This window comes from Lathyrus oleraceus, chromosome 3 (genome assembly GCF_024323335.1).
Source record: "Lathyrus oleraceus cultivar Zhongwan6 chromosome 3, CAAS_Psat_ZW6_1.0, whole genome shotgun sequence".
Taxonomy (NCBI): Eukaryota; Viridiplantae; Streptophyta; class Magnoliopsida; order Fabales; family Fabaceae; genus Lathyrus; species Lathyrus oleraceus.
Window position 1 is genome coordinate 92,962,815 of NC_066581.1, and position 20,760 is coordinate 92,983,574.

Consider the following 20,760-nt stretch of genomic DNA (forward strand, 5'->3'; position numbering starts at 1 on the left):
CACATTTGAAATTACTGACCTCTTGCCATCTTTCCTCATAATCAGAACATTACCAACATCTTCAGCTGCTAGAGTGTTGTCATTTGCAAATTTCACCATGTTCTTCATTGAGGATTTTATGTTGACAAACCAATCTTTTCTTTCAGACATGTGTGTTGAGCATCCTGAATCCAAGTACCACTAGTCCTTGAATCTCTCTTCATCTCTTATTGTAACCATCAACAACGTCTCTTCTTCTTCTTCATGTTTCGCCAACTTTGCATAAGTGTCTTGATTCTTCTGCTTTTCCGGACAATCACTAGAATAATGACCATACATTTGAAAATTGTAACACTGAATGTGACTCTTGTATGGGGTTTGACCGCCACCTCTTCGTCTACCTGCACCACCACCTCTTTGGTTGCCTTGGTTCCATGGTTTTCTTTGATTCGACCAGTTTCCTTCTTGCTGATTTCGACCAGTCGAATTGTTGTAACCTCCTCTGCCTTTGTTGTCATTCTAACTTCCTTTGCCTTTTCTTTCTTTTGTTGATTGAGCCAGCAAAGCCATATCACTTTTCGACCTTCCTGCAACTCTTTCAGCCATTCTTTGTTCATGAGATTCAAGCGTCCCTTGAAGCTCTTCCTTTGTCAGTTTTGAAAAATCTTTCGACTCTTCTATGGCTACTACCACGTGGTCAAACTTTGGAGCCAACGACCTCAAGATCTTTCCAACAACAGATCTTGATGTCAACACTTCTCCACATACCTTGATTTGATTCACCAGTTTCGTAACTTTGGTGAAGAAATCCGTTATGCTTTCATTGTCTTCCATCTGAAGCAATTCATACGTTCTTTTGTGAGTTTGTAACCTCACTTCTTTCACCTTCTCCGCGCCTCTAAACGATTTCTCCTGAATTTTTCATGCTTCTTTCATTGACTCTGCATCACTAACCTTTTCAAAGTTATCTGCATCAACACATTGATGGATTATAAACAGAGCTTTATAATCTTTCTTCTTTAATTCTTTATGTGCAACCTTTTCTTGATACCAGATGTTGGAAATTCCCCAAAACCTATGGAGAATTTTAATCAATCTTGATGAACAAGATTGTTATTACCCACACAATAAGAATGAAAAGAAAGAACAATGAAGAAAGAAAGAGTGTAAAGAACGATGAAGGAGAAGAGAAATTAAATTCTGCAGAGTTTCTCTCTGCCCACAAACTGTGGAAAACTTCTTATTCACTTTGCAACTGCAAAATACTGTGAATACAATGTTATGAATACTCTATTCACCTCATTACAAAAATAAGGGTTACTCCCTCTATTTATAGATTTAGGTCAACTTGAACCTCAAGTCAAAGCGCAAAACTATAAAAACCCAAAATAGGCATAAGTCGAAATTCTGTGTGAAGCAACATGCTTCGACACACTAACACAACTCAACACATTAGGTGGTTCGACACTTCCTTGCTCTGTCGAGCAACCTGCTTCGACACAAAAAATTACAATTCAACAAAATAAAATTATAATTTACAAAAAATTTCAAATTTAACACAAATAAATTACATTCATTTTATCCCTTCTTTTACAATATAATTATACTAAATTTAATAAAATAATAATAATAATTTCTTTTGGAAGTAATGATTTATTAATTCAAAATTTAAATGTGCAAAGCAACCCAAGGGTCAGCTAGAAATCAACAAAGAACAACATCTGGAAAGAAAAAAAAGAAAACCCACTGCGTCATCAATTGAACAACATGCTCCATAAGTTTGAATTTTGTCCACAATCTAAATTATCTATTATTCTTTGACCTATACTGAAATTATTTACACTATTAAAGAAAAAACTTTATCATTTCTATACTTTGAAAATTCATATACCGTCTTCGCAAATTCAAATTTAAGAATTTTTATTATTGTGTGAGTATAATAATAATTTTATAATAATAATAATAATAATAATAATAATAATAATAATAATAATAAAAATAATAATAATAATAATAATAATTTTATATTTAATAATATTTAAGTAATTTTGATAATTATTAACGGATACAAATACTCAAAAGAATGTATCCATAAATTATCAGATAATATCTGTTAATTTTATTTTTGATAGTCAATAAACATCCGATTCATTTTATCCGTGGATACCTATGTACAGATTTTTTATCATCTTTAATTAATAGATAATAATAATAATAATAATAATAATAATAATAATAATAATAATAATAATAATAATAATAATAATAATAATAATAATTTTATATTCAATAATATTTAAGTAATTTTGATAATTATTAACGGATACAAATATTCAAAAGAATGTATCCATAAATTATCAGATAATATCTGTTAATTTTACTTTTGATAGTCAATAAACAATCAAATTCGAACATCTGATTCATTTTATCCGTGGATACCTATGTACAGATTTTTTATCATCTCTAATTATAACGAGTTTCTACCAATATATAAGATATATTTATATTTTTAATTTTTTTTCTTAAATATAAATCAAACAATACTAAATAAAATGAAGAATAACCAACTCACAGTATTAGGACAAAATGTGATATACTTTTAAAAATTTATTAAAAGTTATAGTACACAATAAAATCATATTTAATTATTCTAAAAATATTTATTCAAATTTACAATTCAAATCAATTCTCACACTTCTAAATAAAAATATTATTTTAAAAATAAATTAACATAACTAAATTTTAAAACAGGTCTAACCACTAAACTAATTTTTCTTGTAAAATGATTAAAATATGTATATTAATTAAATTTGTGCAACGTATGAATAATTTACCTAATGTATATATAATATGTGTGACGGCCTATTATAAAACCACATTTTTATATCTATCATTCAAAAGTACAACCCTTAATATTTACTAAAGTAACGGTCATTATTTTTTTGGGTAGTAATTAATAAAAAGTCATCTCATAAAAAACTGGTTTTAAAAATATCGAACTAAAACTCCATTTTAATAAAAATGCGCCTATTATTTTTTAAGAAAAAAAGGAATATGCATTGACAGTATAAAATATTTTTATGCTATCAATCAATGAGATCCGTGTATTCCGTCATATCACACTTTTATTTTTAAAATACCGTTGTAATTTGATAATATAAAATATTTTAATTGAATGATTTTAATTTAACATGTTCAAACAGTTACAATTTCCAATAATATTAATCTTCTAAATAAAAATAGAAAAACTGGATTAAACACTGTGCCAAAATCAACTTCAGGTGTCCACATTTGAATATATTTTCCAAAAGGTTGATATTATCAATCAGCACCTCATTTTTTTTTTATAGAAGTCAACATTTCCAAATAGTCTATTTTTACTAGCCGACTTTATTAGTCTTATTAAACAAAAAAGTTAGTTTATATTTATTAATGATGATAAAATAATGAAATAACAGTTATACAAGGGTCAGAAGAAAAGGGTACATGCAAACAAATATTAATTAATTGCTGGTCCTCAATATAAGGTTGGACCTAACTAGCACAAGTTGCATGCACCAGGTCAGTGATGAATGTCCAACTCATATGTGTTGAGAATCAGAAAGTTCTATCCTCTTAATTTGGTCAGAAAATTATATTCAAATAATGATATTTTTCATGTCCACAGAAACTATATTTTGACCTTCAATGAACATAGATATAGCTGACAAAAAAATAGGATTATTTAATATTGCTACTCATGAACCACACGTTTTATAGGTTAAAGCTAACTACCAGCCTGTGGGGGCGTAGGGTTTATTCAAAGTTTCAAAGTATTTGAAATGAGAACCATTACCGACAAAAATATTTGTGTAACACATGCTCTTTTATTAACGTGTAATTTAATATACTAGTACAAAAGTTGATCAAAGGAATAGTACTTTTGCAAGGAAACCATGTTAAGATAACTCATCTCATTATCACTTTTCTATAACTGGTATCTTTTTGTTAGGGGATATGTTCACATAAATCTTACTATGTTTTTTTTTTAATATTTATGGAGGGGGACTAAGATTAGATTGAATTTGATCTAATCTGTTATTCAATTTGTTCAAATTTTATTGAGTTGGATTCTCCGTCCAACCCACGATTTTATTGAAAAATTGATCCAAACCGATCCTTCGTTTATGAGTTGGATTGACTTCTCGAATTGTGTTTTTAAATAAAATATTTTTTTATGATTCTTTTTGTCTATTTAAAAAATTATAACACAATTCAATACAATTATACTCATTTAAAATATTCAAATTTGATGAATCACATCGTATAATATCTAATATAATTCATTAACACGACATAACATTTGATAATAGTATAAAATTGAATAATACATGTTATTTTCATAAAATACATAAGTTAGAAATGATACAAAAGAAAATAAGAAACAACATGTAAACTTAGACTTACGTAAACTCACATGTCTAGTAGTATTATTGGTGTAGAATAAAATATTTTTGAAAAAATTATGGTGAGTAGTGAGATATTAATTTTATAGTTTTATTTAAAATGATAATAAAAATAATAACAAATTACTAAAGTTTTATCAATGAGAGTCAACAGATATACGAGTTGCAAAACTAAAACCTAATACCCAAACCAAAATTACATGGATTGTTATGAGTTAGGTTGAGTATACCCGTAAATGAATGAGTTCAGATGATTTGTGAGTTGATTGTTTGGGTCAGTGTGTTCGTGGGTCGACCTGCATCCATGAACACCCTATTAGGCCTTGGGAGGAAACCCACAACACAATCGAATAATTCAATAACACAATATCTCCCAAATATCAAATGCAACGACAATCAACAAAACACACCAAACAACACAACACAATTTTAGCGTGGAAAAACCTTTGTTAATTAGGAGTAAAAAACCACGGGACCCGTATGCCAATTAACTCTCCACTATAATCAAGCAATGGATACAATCAAGATTCTCTCTAACACTAGTTAGAGGTATACATCAACATTATCAAGTTCTACAATTAATCTTGGAATACAACAAGAATTAAGAGAAACAATCAACCAAAACAACCACAAAAACTGCACCTAAGAAGTGGACTCGTCAGACAGACTTAGAATGCTCAAAATCCAATCTCCATTGTTTAAAATGTACCTCTATGAATTTTGAACGCTGACACCAAAAATCAAGACGATCCGACGGTTGGATTGTGAGACAACTCCGTATCGTGGGATTGATCTATGCTAAATTGGGGCTGCGAGAATTTCACTCTTCTCTCACCTTATAATTATTGACCTAATTATTTTTGTTAAATAATAAGAAAGGCTTACACACAGATAGGTTACTAACCCACATTCATTTGGATCACTCCAAATAGGAGGGATAACCCAATAAACTCCCACGAACGACTAGTTGGAGAGCAACACCAATTCGACTACCGTGCAACAAAACTCAAATTTTCCCCTAGGCAACACCTTCGTCAACATATCTGAACCAATGTCATCGGTGTGAATCTTCTCAAGCTCCATCAAGTTGGAATCTAATGCATCACGAATCCAATGATAAAGAACATCAATATGCTTCGACCTCGAGTGAAAGGAGGAATTCTTCGATAAGTGAATGACACTTTGATTGTCACAATAAAAGACACACTTTCCTTGTTTCACACCAAGTTTCATTGTAAATTTCCTCAACCATAACAACTCTTTTGACGCTTCCATGACACCTATAAACTCGGCTTCGGTAGTGGAGAGTGCAATACACTTTTGTAACTTTGTTTTCCAAGCCACGACTCCCCCAAAAAAAGTCACCATATACCCCGAAGTATATTTACGATCATCTAAGCTTCCGGCTAAACCTGAATCCATATACCCAACCAACATAGGTTTCTTTCATCCCAAGGTTAACTTCAAATTCGACGAGCCACACAAATATCTCATCATCCACTTCACGACCTCTCAATGATCTTTTCCCGGATTTGAGAGATAACGACTCACCATTCCCACAACATGAGCAATAACGGGTCTTGTACAAACCATAACATACATCAAACTACCCACGACTGACGAATACGAAATGTTCTTCATACTCAACCTTTCTTCATCCATAGATGGACATAGTTTATGACTAAGCTTGAAATGAGAAGCAAGTGGAGTGCTCACCGCTTTAGCCTTATCCATACTAAAACGCCGAAGGAATTTCTCCACATACATTTCTTGGGACAAGTACAACTTCTTCTCATTTAGATCTCAAACAATGCCAATACCAGGAATTTTTCGATCCTCTCCTAAATCCTTCATAGCAAAAGATTCACTCAAAGTTTTCTTCAACTCTTTAATTATTGAAATGTAATATCCAACAATGATCATATCATCCACATAAATCAAGAGAATAATGAAATCACCTTTGGAGAAATTTCGGAAAAACACACAATGATTGACCTTGGTCATCTGGTACCCATGTTCAATTATCACCGAGTTGAATTTTTGATACCATTGCCGAGATACTTGTTTCAAACTATAAAGACTTTTTACCAATTTGCAAACATAGTCTTATTTTCCCTTCTTTCGGAACCCATCTGGTTTCTTTATGTAAATTTCTTCATGCGGATCACCATGAAGGAAAGCCGACTTCACGTCCATTTGCTCTACTTCCAAATCAAGTCGGCTAGCCCAAGAACCACGCGAATAGATTTCATCTTCACAACCGGGGAAAAATCATCTCCAAAGTCAACACCTTTCCATTTTTTAAAACCTTTTACCACCAAGCAAGCCTTGTATCTTATTTGAGAGTTACACTCATCTTGCTTAATTCGATAAACCCATCTATTCTTCAATGTTCTCTTACCCTTTGGCAACTTCACTAACTCAAAGGTGTTATTCTCACGAATTGATTGCATTTTATCCTCCATGACATCCATCAACTACTTTTTTTTCTCATCCTTCAAAAATTATTCAAAGCTTTCGGGTTCTCGACCATCGGTAAGAAAAACATACCCATTCGAGGGGTATCGAATGGAAGGCCTTTTATCACAAGTAGACCGCCTCAACTCATTATAAGCAATCAGTTGCTCAACACTTTCAACCTCTTGATCAACCTCATTTTCAATAACGTCTTCCATAACACCTACATCAATAATATCATTAGGATTTAAAACATTATCAACATTCAAATCCATACCTTGATTTGTAATTGGAACGTATTCGAAAGTGATAGGGGTAGGAGTAATAGTAGCTGAGTCTGTATCAACCATTTATTCATCTTCAAAAATAGGATCTTCATTGTCAACTTTATCGATGTCCCCAATGGTATAATCCTCCATGAATACGACATCACGACTACGAATAAGCTTCTGTTGAACCAGATCAAAGAATCGATACCCAAGATCATCAAGACCATACCAACAAACACACATTTCTTTGACTTCTCACCCAATTTCGGTCTCTCATCCTTTGTAATATACACATAATCATGCACCGAAACACCCGAAGATGGTCGTAGGAAACATCTTTACCACTCCAAACATGATTTGGAACATCAAACTTCAATGGAACACATGGAGTGAGGTTTAAAAAATGTATAATTGTGCTCAATGCTTCTCCCTAAAAGTATTTCGACAACTTTGATTGAGAAAGTAAACATCTCACCCTTTCCACCAAAGTTCTATTCATTCTTTCTGCTAACACGTTAAATTCTGGTGTCTTTGGAGGAGATTTTTGATGACATATACCTTGATCTTGACAATACTTGTCTAAATGTCCAACATACTCTCCCCTGTTATCGGTTCGAATACACTTGAGATTTTTCCCTATTTCTCTTTCAACCAATGCTTGAAACGACTTGAAGGTATCTAACACTAAATCTTTCGTCTTCAAGGTATAAGCCCATATTTTCTCAGAATAATCATCAATGAAAGTCACAAAGTAATATGCACCACAAAGAGATCGTGTCTTCATCGGACCACACACATTTGAATGTACTAAATACAACACTTTTGATTTCCTCTTTGGTTTGGATGGCATAAAGGAAACTTGCCTTTTCCTACCTGTTAAAAAATGCGAACACTTTCTTAACTTTGCATCGGAAACACCATAAAACACATTCTTCTTTTCCAAAGTTCTCAAACCTTCTTCACTCATATGACCCAAATGCTTGTGGCATAATTACGATGAGCTATCATTGTCATAAGTGTTGATGTAGCACTTAGAAACCCCAAGTTGGAAGATATACAAATTTTAATTCTATTTTCCTTTAGCAACCACCATTGAGCCTTTATTTAACTTTTATTCATTGGATGAAAAAGAATTATCATGTCCTTCATTATCCAAATTTCCAACAGATAAAAGATTAAATCAAAGTTCTGGAATGTGTTTCACGCCTTTGAGAACTAGAGTAGTCCCATTTCTAGTTTCGACACAAATATATCATATTCTAATGACATTAGCTTGCCTATTATTTCCCATTCGAACAACCCCAAAGTAAACGGTCTCGTAAGTTGAAAAAAGACCATGTCTCGAGGTTGCATGATTAGAAGCACCACTATTAACCATCCAATTCATCTCATCACATGATAAATTAACATTCTCTATACAACTATCACAAACAACAAAGAAATAATCAACAATAACAATATTTTCATTATTGTTACCTTCCTTTTTGTTGTTGTTCTAGTTCTTCTTCTTGTTTTCCCTTTTCAACTTCCAGCAATACCTTTTTATGTGTCCCTTTTCTCAGCAATAATGACACTCAATATTAGAGAATATATTAGAGCCTTCTTGTGATTTACCATGTGATGTCCCACGATTACTTGAACCTCTATTTTGATGTCTCCCCCTCGATTCGGTAACCAACACCTTAAAATATGAAGAAGAGCCTTGTGACTTACGCCTCAACTCCTCATTCAACACACTACTTTTAGCCAAGTCCATCGAGATGATATCATTTGAATCAGAGTTAGACAAGGATGTCCTAAAAATCTCTCAATAAGTAGGCAAAGTACTAAGAGCCACAAACCTTGAATTTCATCATCAAAAGTAAGATTCATCGTCGAAAATTGATTTAGAATATCATCAAAAGTAAGATTCATCATCGACAATTGATTTATAATCCCTTGGAAAGTGTTCAAGTGATCAGTCATTGGTGAACCATCACTATACCTCAATGACATCAATTGCTTGAATAAGAATAACTTATTATTCTCAGTCTTTTTTGCATATAACTCCTCAAGTTTTGTCCAAAGAGAGCGAGCATGAGTCACCAAGCTCACATGATTCAAAACATTATCATCCACCCATTGACGAATGTAACCACAAACTTGTTTATGCAACAAAGCTCATTTTTTAATACTCTTTCCATCGGGGTTTTCACTAGAGAAAATCGGAAAGTGAAAGCCTTTAACATAAATAAAATCTTCCATCTTCCTTTTCTAGACATTATAGTTTGATCCATTCAAACTCACCATCCTAGATGTGTTCCTCTCCATTGTTACACAAATCAAACTACAACTCTGATACCACTTGTTGGGAGGAAATGCACAATGCAACAAAATAGTACAACAACACAATCTCTCCCAAATATTAAATGCAATGATAATAGAAAACACACACCAAACAACACAACATAATTTTAGTGTGGAAAAAACTCCGTTAATTAGGAGTAAAAAACCATGGGACCCGTAAGCCACTTAAATCTCTAGTATAATCAGACAATGGGTACAATCAAGGTTCTCCCTAACACTAGTTAGAGGCATACATCAACATAATCAAGTTCTACAATCAATCTTGGAATACAACAAGAATCAAGAGAGATAATCAACAAAAATAACCATAAAAACTGCACCTTTGAGCACTTTATAAGTGAGAGGATCCACACACCTATCACCTTAAGGTTTTGGGTGAATATATGATGTCTCTCTCACTTGTGTGTTTATCTTGACCTAATGTGGATGCTCTTTATGATGACCCAATAATGGTATCAGAGATTGGTTCAAGTAAGGGACCAACCCCTTGTATAGAAAGTTTTCCTGACAATATGGTGTTTAGACGGCGTGTTCTATTGTAGTGCTCGCAGGGATGATACAAGTATATGTGGATGAAAGAGCTTCCACTTGAGGATAAGCATATTGAATGAACTCAAACTTAAGAGGGATATTGTTGTGTACAAGTGTGAGTTATAAGTCCGAAATTCTTAAAAAAGTGGAGGTTGATCACTTTATAAGTGAGAGGACCCATACACCTATCGACCTAATATTTTAGGTGAATATGATGTGTCTCTCTCACTTATGCGTTGCTCTTGACCCAATGTGAATGCTCCTTATGATAACCCGACACTAGATGCCTTTAAGGAACCAAAGACATGGTGTCTTTAGTTGTTTTTGTTATCCATTTTGATGAAATATAAATTATAAAAAATATATAAAAAAGAAAGATCAAAGAGAGTGTTACACGGAGAGAAAAACTCAAATGCATGGTGTTTTTAGCATCTCAAAGGCACCTAAGCTCATTCTCTAATAATAATAATAATAATAATAATAATAATAATAATAATAATAATAATAATAATAATAATAATAATAATAATAAATAAAGTTATTAAAGGATGCATAAATACAAAGGAAGAATTGAGGTAGACACAAGAAGTACCGGATCACAAACACAAAAACAACAAAAGATATCACAAATAGTCTAATCTCGAACAAACAAAATATAACACCTGAATTAAAAAGGAGAATGCAAAAACTAACAGGCCAAACAACAAAAAGTTAGATCTCAACCAAAATAAATTCCTATCAACATAAGAGAATTCTCCATAGAAATCACTAAGAATACTTCTCCGCAAGTTCAAAGATATCAAGTCTGATATTGACTCAAACACAAAATATGATTCTGAAGCCAGATAGAGAAAGCACATGAGTTTCCTAAAAACATACTAAGATATCATTTCTAAACAAGGAAAATATTCTTTTTTTACGGGAAACAAGGAAAATATTCTTATCTTCCACTTCCTTCACGCTAATCGAGGAATCTAAAAAAACAAGATCATTATGAGATTTTCATAACAATCACACTATTGAGTGCCAAATCATAAAGATACCTACCCTTCATCCTATACCTTCCTCATGACGATCTAATTATAAGAAAAAGAGATACAAAGAAGAGCAAAACACCACCCTAACCACCTACAAATCATATATCAAACTGATGTTGTCAATCGTAGACAATACACAAATGGGAAACCAACTATAGTGGTCCTATACACAGAGGGCACAAAACAACTTTAGGATCCACTACCACCCTCTAATGTTTCTGCCTCACCCCACCATGATTTTTTGCAGGCTTTTACCGGCGTGAGTATTAACATATTTTTTTATTTTTCCATTTTTAGGCTTACGAGATGCTGTGCACGTGGACCCACTCTGACTCGCCTTCACTTTTTATGGGATGGGTTAAGTTTTTAGGCCCGCATCCTCAAGTATGTTTGCCCTATGTAATACCCCAGACTGCTTTTAGGATTACTGACTAACCCCACAAACCAACACATGTCTTTTTAGCATGTTTTATCCTCACTCACACGCTTTCCGGGAAACTTCCCAGAAGGTCACCCATCCAAATACTACTCCAAGTCAAGCATGTTTAACTATGAAGTTCTTATTTGTTAGGCTACCAAAAAGAAGATGTATTTTGTTGGTATAGGTAGTACCAATTAATCCTTATAAGCATTCCTTCAACCATGCAGTCCCATACCTACACAGACTCACGATCCCTCTCATTCCGATGTGAATTCGATTTTTCCTTAGAAGTTGCCAGGAGTGTCTCATTGTTATGTCTCATGAACTGATAACCATTCTCTTAGGTGTTACATGCCCACCAGCTTCTGCTTGGTTCATCCCCGAACCATATCGTACTGGGAGATATTTGACTCTGATACCATTTGTAACGCCCTAGACTGCTTTCAAGATTACCGACTGACCCCATAAACTAACACATGCCTTTTTAGCATGCTTTGTCCTCACTCACACGCTTTCCGGGAAACTTCCCAGAAGGTCACCCATCCAAATACTACTCCAAGTCAAGCACACTTAACTATGTAGTTCTTACTTGTTAGGCTACCGAAAAGAAGATGTATCTTGTTGGTGTAGGTAGTACCAATTAATCCTTATAAGCCTTTCATCAACCATGCAGTCCCATACACACACATAATCATGATCCCTCTCATTCCGATGTGAATTCGATTTTTCCCTAGAAGTTTCTAGGAGTGTCTCATTGTCATGCCTCGTGCACCAACAACCATTCCCTCGGGTGTTACATACCCATCAACTTCCACTTGGTTCGTCCCCGAACCACATCGTACTGGGAGAGGTTTGGCTTTGATACCATTTGTAACACCCTAGACTACTTTCAGGATTATCGGCTGGCCCCACAAACCAACACATATCTTTTAGCATGCTTTGTCCTCACTCACACACTTTCCTAGAAACTTCCCAGAAGGTCACCCATCCAAATACTACTCCAAGTCAAGCATGCTTAACTATGGAGTTCTTATTTGTTAGGCTACCGAAAAGAAGATATATCTTGTTGGTATAGGTAGTACCAATTAATCCTTATAAGCCTTCCTTCAACCACGCAGCTCATACCTGCACAAACTCAGAATCTCTCTCACTCTGACGTGAATTCGGGTTTCCCTAGAAGTTGCTCGGAGTGTCTCATTGTCATGCCTTGTGCACCAACAACCATTCTCTCGGGTGTTACATGCCCACTAGATTCCACTTGGTTCATCCTCGAACCACATCTTACTGGGAGAGGTCTGGATTTGATACCATTTATAGTGCCCTAGATTGCTTTTAGGATTACCGACTGACCCCACAAACCAACACATGTCTTTTTAGCATGCTTTGTCCTCACTCACACGCTTTTTGGGAAACTTCCCAGAAGGTCACCAATCCAAATATTGCTCCAAGTCAATCACGATTAACTATGGAGTTCTTATTTGTTAGGCTACCGAAAAGAAGATGTATCCTGTTGGTATAGGTAGTACCAATTAATCCTTACAATCCTTTCTTCAACCATGCAGTCTCATATCTGCATAGCCTCAGGATCCCTCTCATTCCGATGTGAATTCGGTTTTTACCTAGAAGTTGATAGGAGTGTCTCATTGTCATGCCTCGTGCACCGACAACCATTCCCTCACCCTCAAGTGTTACATGTAACCACTCTCCACCATCTCCGGCCTCGGGTGTTACACCCTGCTCCACCCCGTGTCGTTTTTTGCAGGCTTTTGCAGGGCCGACATGCCTATTTGCACCCTAAGGATAAACTAAGATCAATTCTTCGGCTCAAAATTTCATTTCTCTAACATTTAAACCCAATTTCTTAGACATGTTATTGTCATATAAAACACGCACTACTAAAAAAAGACCATTTAACCATGGTTGGAAGAAGGATTACACCTCAGTTGGTTTTCCATGGTAATGTAGGTGGTAGTAACATGTGCCTTTTTTACTACCACGGGTTGGTAGTTGTGGTTAAAACATAGTAGCGTGTAACATATCACTATAATGGTATAATCTAACCGTGGTAAAATGTGGAGATGGGTTTGATACCCTGAGCCAACATTTTGATAGATTTTGAGAAATTTCATAACGGTTGAGCGTCCCAACCGTAGTAAAATAGTTAGTGCATAATATTTCACCATGGTTATAACTTCCAACTGTGGTGATATATTCACTTGAGTTTATTATAACTTATATGGAATGCTTATTTCACCTACAGCTCAATAAGCATATAACTTTTCAATTTGATTTATAAATTAATAATATGGAAAATAGAGTTATATTAGAAGAAAAATTTACACTAATTAATGTTTTCGAGCTTTCTACAACCACTTATCTGCATCTCACTCTTTAACAGTTAGAATTTGGATTAATGCTTATAATCCTTCAACCAATACGTCCTTCACTACTAGTTCGTTCTACAAATTATTAGTAACTTTGCAAAATAAACTAATAAAAAAGAAAGTGTTGATTGAAGAGTTACAAGTATTGAACCATATTGTAACCGTCAAAGAGCGAGATGCAAATAATGAGCTGAACAAAGCTGTTAAAACATTGATCAATATAAATTATTGTTTTCTAACATAACTGAACTTTTCATATTATTATTTTCTAATTCAATTCAAAAGGTTATACATTCAAATAGGGTTTGGTAAAGCACTCAAACCAGATACTATATAATAATCTCATCTTATAAGACATGTTGGCTGAATAAAATGAAAGCTACAAAAAGAAGTGTACCCTATTCTTTTGTCCCCCTCTTTGCCAAAAAAGAGACAAAGGACATATGACCACCATCAAACAAACAACCCAATAGTGGATTCTACAGACATACATGATATTACGCATATTCTACCAGAATGACACAAATATAACAATAACAACAACATAATGCAGAAAGCGATAAAGTAACACAAGAGATTGGTAACCCAAATCGGTGCAAACAACACATACATCTGGAGGGCCCTTTCTAACACCCTAAAAACCCCGACTCTTTAATTTAAAAAGATAAATAATATTATTCTCAAAAAGGTGCTACATATTCACAACATGCATACTCTTTCAAGTTTAAAAAAAACATGTAGTGGAACTCAACATAAACATATACTTTAAATTATCTTTGCAAAATAAGTACTTGATTTAATTTAAACAAATCCAAAATAACAAACTGAAACAACTATAACGACACGTTCCCAATGTTACAGATCATAGCTACTGAAAACTAAATAACAACACGATAAATAAAGGAAGAAAAGCCTTAATGACATCTTCCAACGCATAACAACTATTGATCCTCCTGAGTATCTGTACCACAACAGATAGAACACCACAAGCAAAATAAAAGTGGGTGAGAATACACTCAAATATATTAGTGGTGCACAACATAACAAGGGGGTATATTCACACAATTTACAAACGCAAAATTCATTCACATCAACCAAACGATTTACAATGCCTTTATGTATGAAATGCGACTAAAACCTCGAATCAATGCATGTGGTACCATTTTGTAGACATCGGAGTTATGTTACTGACTTTCATCCACTCTCTAGGTTCCTTTTTGAACCCAGTTCCTCTTCGAACCCAAACTCATCACTGATCCCCCCTTCTGAACCAACGACTCGTCACTTCTCAACTCGACACACATGATACATGACATATAACAACAACATACAGGTGCAACGACATCACTAGTTCCACTTTGAACCATATCCAACATCACATAAGGTAATCACAGTAGTTTCTCAATCCTAACCACACATCTCAACATCAACAACCTATAATTACAACTCATATTTCAATTATACACACATTTAAACAACATATGCTCATACATCAAATAAAGTATCCACATAACACTTAAGGCATGTAGATTTTATTCACCATATCACCAAACACGACAAAACAATAACACACATTCATTGAAATCGGAGACAACCCGACAATTCAAATAAAAAACAACACTCTATGTTGTTACTGCTTGCTAAGCGAGAATCTCCTTCGCTAAGCGAAGGCTTACTAAGCAAGGACTCCCAAAATAGCAAAAACCAGAAATGTGATTCTATCTTTAGAGCCCCATCAAAGCTCTAATTTTGACCTTCAATCACCGAATTCAAACAGAAGGTGACCTATACATATCATACCATAATTAATATACCATATATTCACTAATTCAAGATCTAATACATCTTTTATCATGAATAAAAGGTTATGTTCATAATGCCAAAAACATACACATGAACAATAATGTTAGATGATAGGCTTCGATCAAGAGGGGGGCGGATACATCACTAGTTAAAAAAAACTTTGAACAAAAACAGTTTTGAAAAGTTTATGGCGAGCGGGAGTAACCCGAACCGAATAGTCGAACCAGACCTCTATCGAAAAGTTTATATATGCGTTAATAGTATAAATGTATGATAATGAGCACAAATTGATCAAAGACTTTGGATCACTACCAATTGAATGCTAAGCTATAAGGATAGTATATTCCCAATGATCAATCACAACACCTATTTCAAAAAGGTAATAAAAAATATTATCCAAATAAATTGATCGCACGATTAATGAAGTCAATAATTTGTAAATGGAAAATAAAAGAGATAGAGAGGGAGAGAGAGTACCCAAGGATTCATTTAGGCAGTTCCCCAATCAAACCCTACAAACCCTAAGTTTGATGGTGATTATGACGCCTTCTCTTCCCTTGATCAAAGCTTGATCAAGTAATCCAACAATGCCGATTTGATTCATCGTCTCACGATGCAAGAAACCCCTTATTCTTCAAAGCTTTCACTCGATCAAATACAAACCATGAATTTTTGTAACCCAAGATTTACCAATATGATTCACCGTACCATGCTACTTCTTTGCAAGAGCCTTTCGTTCCTCAAATTCTTCACTCGTTCGGATCCAAATTGCGTAATATTGTCTAAAACCTTCAAATCCAAATTTATTCTTGAAGGAAAAATCCAACTCGATTTTCTTATTTGAAACCCTAAAAGAACTCAACCCAATTTACAATTCAATCAACCTAAATTGGACGTTATTAACCCTAATTCTAGATGACACCCAAACAAATAATTATGTGTAGTTTGTTTGTATGTATGCATAAAATGAAGTTGAAGATGATGAGAATGCTTTGAAATCCTGGTTTCATATAGGTTTACTCTAGAACGTTACTAGAAATTATGCATGTATGAAGTATTTATATGCATGCATGTTCAGAGGCAAAAGGAATGTAAAAGATTTGAAAAAATTGTGAATTTTTGAAAAAATTCATTGCATAAGCCGACTTGTATAAGTCATGTGCCAACATGTTCAAAGCACGTACCAACCTGTATAGGTCATACGTTGACTTGTAGAGGCGACACATCAAACAGAGCTTACTGGCTTTAAAAATGCATTACATGTGCCGACTTGAAAAACCGATAATCGACACATACATTTTTTTTCTTCTATGCGTCGACCTAAAACTTGTTATGATGCATGTAAGACCCCAATTTTTACCCTAAGATCCCTCATGCTTTCTCATGTTATGCATAAGTATTGGGATCACATCTTGGCATCCTTCTTACCCCTCATTCATTGGGTTTGTATTGAGAGAGATCACCAAGCACCATTTGATTGTATCATACTTTTTATTTTATCATCTTTACTAACCAAAATATCAAAAATATGTCTTTGTATAATCTAACTCTTTTGTAGGTAGGGCATGTGCTCACCTTTGATTTATCAATCTCACATCTAGGGTTTAAGACCCTCAATGCAAGGAGCTCAATCAAGAAGTGGTCTACTATGTCTCTATGCATCATATGAATACCCATGATCTCCACATGTTATTTTGATCAAGAAATTATCAAGAGTTTGGAGTTGGTTTGCCTTGGAAACCCTAATTCACCTGGGTATCTTGTGTAACTTCTTCAACAAGCTTCTTCACCAATTGATCAAATATTTCAAGGGATACTTCAAATTTCATCATCTTATGCATATATGATCCTCCATGAGTCCCAAAAGTCAAGAGAATTGCAAGATAGCAAGTTGGTCCATGGTGGTTGACCAGAGGAATTCATCTGATCAAGACTGGGTTCCCTAGACCCAATCTCCTACAAATTTTGTCATATGAAAAAGATTCAAAGATGAATGTTACTCTAAATGGCATTACAAACAACTTTCATGTTGAGGTCTAGAGCTAGTTTTGCTTGGAAAGTCATTTTTTATGGTAAAGGATTATAGGTTATTTTGTCCAAACCCTAATTTGGAGGTCAACTTCCCAAGGTCATAACTTACTCAAATGTTATGAGATTAAAGATATCCAAGTTACACAATCAAATTTAAGATGTCTAATTAAACTTTGATGTTTTTAGTAAGATCTAATTCAAATTTTATGTGCATGTGATATGAGGATACATTATAGGTCATTTTGGATCAAAGCCATTGAACAAGTGATTTTCCTCAACTTCAAAAATGTATAACTCCCTCATATTAAATCCAAATGAGGTCAACTTTGTGACTATTTTGAATGACTTTGAGAGAGCTACAACTTTGATGAAGGAAACATTTTCCTTTGAAACTCACATAAAAAGTTAGCCAAGGTGGAATAAGTGAACATATGACTTGACACTTAGAATTTTTTTGACATGTTTGATTTTCCCAACTTCCACCTCAAAATTCATCATGGTAAAGATTCAAATAAAAAATTGTTCAACATGAAAGTTTTTCCTCTCGATCTAACCTTTCGAAAAAGTCCAATTTCATCCCATTTGGACAAGGTACGAGTGAATTGCGCATGGCTTGAACATTGATGACCATTTGGCAAGATTCAACTTGCACCTTCCATACACCAATGCATAGCTTTCCAACATGACTTCAACAATGTTTGTACTCAATTATGGACCAAAAGGAGTGATTACATGGGCCTGTTACACGCCCATGCACCCATGCAATGTACATTGCTATTTTTGGATTTTCATTTCAAGTGTGCAAATATCAATTGGTTTGGCTTTAAATAGAAGCCCTTGCCATCAGAATTAAGGACCTGGTGCGTCAGCTTTGACTCCCAACCTTCAAACCCTCTCATTTCAAAGGATAACCTTGATAATTTCCTTTGGAAATTGAGTTTGAATCTCACTGTTTTTAGATTCAAATCTCCAAGAGTCTTGTGCCTTTTCATCATTCAATTCCACTCCATCAAGTGTCCTAAGCAAGATCAAGAGCAAGCAAGAGCAAGATCGATTGAACACATACATGCATTGAAGGTATTTTCCAGAAATTTTCATCTCTTTGATTCTCACTCAATTCTACATAATTTTTCTTGATCTTTGGTTGTCTGAAGTCCTACCAATGTAGGAAACAAGATTGAGTTGCTTTGAGGCTAAATCGAAGCAACTCAGATCATGCGCCTCAAAATTCAGCTCCCTGTATCTTTCAATATACTTGGAGTTAGGAGAAATTGAGGCCAGATTCGAGCTCTTGAGCATTTTTACTTTGAATTCATGTCCTTCTTTTTTATTTTGGTGATGATTGTGAGTGAACCAGTCCGGTGAAACTCACCGGAGAAGGAGACCAGAGCTTTGGCTCCGGTGGTGTGCTGACGTTCATCTGAGCCATATGATCCATTTGAATTGTTATAATCTCACGTGTTGAAATTGATTACCATTTGTACAGCGCCTTGACTTGTGTCCACCATGGAACGCACGCTAGCAGCCACTTGATTTGTCACCTCAATTAATGAGGGAGATCAAGTGGTCCACGTATTTTTGCATTTTCTGATTTTTAGTTTAATTTCTTTATTTTCATTAGTTCATATTAATCTTAATATTGATCCAAAAAATATGAGACTTTCACCAAAAAAATTTAAATAAATTCCTCATTCATTTCCTGAATTAAAATTATTTTTTGGATTATTATTAATATTTTTCATGATTTAATTGTTTATGTGCATATTTTTAATTGTTTAAAAATACTTTTAAGTTCCCAAAAATTATGAAACTTCTTTCTAAGGTTCTTTGACCTTGTTTGACCTACGATAAATCTCATAGTTATTTATTTGGTGTTTTGATGAGGTTTTAGGATTTTGACCAACCATAATTAAATTTAATGCATTATTTAATTGATTTTAATTGTTTAATTGCAAAATAAATTGTGTTGAGCTTTTGATATTGACTTGTATTGTTGGGCCTGGGTCAATGTTGATTTGACTTTGTTGAGTTAAAATCATTGGATTTAGGGGATTGATGAAATGTACATTTCATCTCCCAAATTGAAAGAATGATTTTAATTTGGTAAAAGTCCTCCTTTGACCAATTTGTGTTGATTCCATTTCCCCTCCCTCTTCATCTCAATTTCATTCTCTTCTCATTCATTTCATGGACCTATGATATCTCCATATCCTAAGACTAGTTGATTGTAAAATCAACATGAGTATGGATGAGATTAGGTCCACCCCTTTTGCATATTCTTTTTAAGTGTGGTATGTTTTAGGAGCATGGTTCATAATACCATGTCTCTAATATGCATTAACACTAAAATTTCTATTGCCCGACCTCATATAGTTATGACTTCTACATAAGTCCAATTACGATTGCATAACATAACGCTAAATGGTTGACACAAAATACATATCATTCTAGTAAGTGAGATTGTAAGTCTCCCCTCTTTGATGGTATTATATGGAAACTTGGCCTTTTTTCCTTCCTTTGGAAGATGTCTTGGTTCAAGGATCCATGCTTGTGACAAGTGGGTTGAGTGTTCTCCAAAGAATGACTTAAAAAAAAGCAAAATCAATACTAACTTCTAATCAACTAACATTCAATTTCAAGCCTTTTACTTTTATGCACTTTAAATTCAAGTCTTTATTCATTTTCCATTATTCATACCATTTAACTTGTTTATTTTAATGCAATTTTCACTTTGCTCACATGAGCTTTATCTTGTGATTATATTGTGATTGTATATACTTGTTTGTGTTTGTGGTCTGTTGACTTTAATGTATATAATAACAACAAAAACCCTAAAAGACACTTGGTGTGGACTGTTGGTTTTGATCTGAGACTTTGGACTTAGAATTAGGCAACACTCCCTATGCAAAAGGACTTGGTCAATCCCAACTTTCATGAAACCAAGTGCTTGTGATTTGAAACTTCATCTGAAGCCAGTACTATGATCCCATTTGAGTTCATCTACTACATGGTCTTATTGAAGCTATTACTTTGAACCTGTGCCTAATGCTTATCTTT